The sequence below is a fragment of the Sinocyclocheilus anshuiensis genome, unplaced genomic scaffold (assembly GCF_001515605.1).
Source record: "Sinocyclocheilus anshuiensis isolate Anshui unplaced genomic scaffold, SAMN03320099.WGS_v1.1 scaffold624, whole genome shotgun sequence".
NCBI lineage: Eukaryota > Metazoa > Chordata > Actinopteri > Cypriniformes > Cyprinidae > Sinocyclocheilus > Sinocyclocheilus anshuiensis.
In genome coordinates, this window is record NW_015554128.1 from 395,715 (window position 1) to 396,054 (window position 340).

Genomic DNA, 340 nt, shown 5'->3' on the forward strand with positions numbered 1-340 from the left:
TGCAGGACACCGGCCCTCCAGGACCGAGTTTGGGCACCCCTGCTAGCGGCATCAGACAGAATTGCTAAAATGGAACAGAAAATAGTTCCATTGGACTGACAAAAGGGTCATTCTGACCGGTTCTATTTCCTTCTAATATTCTATTTCGCAGTATTAAATGATTTTACAAAAATCGATCTTGTAATCACAAACGTCTTTGATTGGTGTATCCTTGCAAGCGCTGAGAAAAGTTACATGTGCCACAAACTAACCCAGGACCAGGGACAAGTTCAAACCGGTGTGCACCGTTTTGCTACGGTTTCCGGTTTGAACGACATGTTTCCTGGAAACGGTGTGCAAC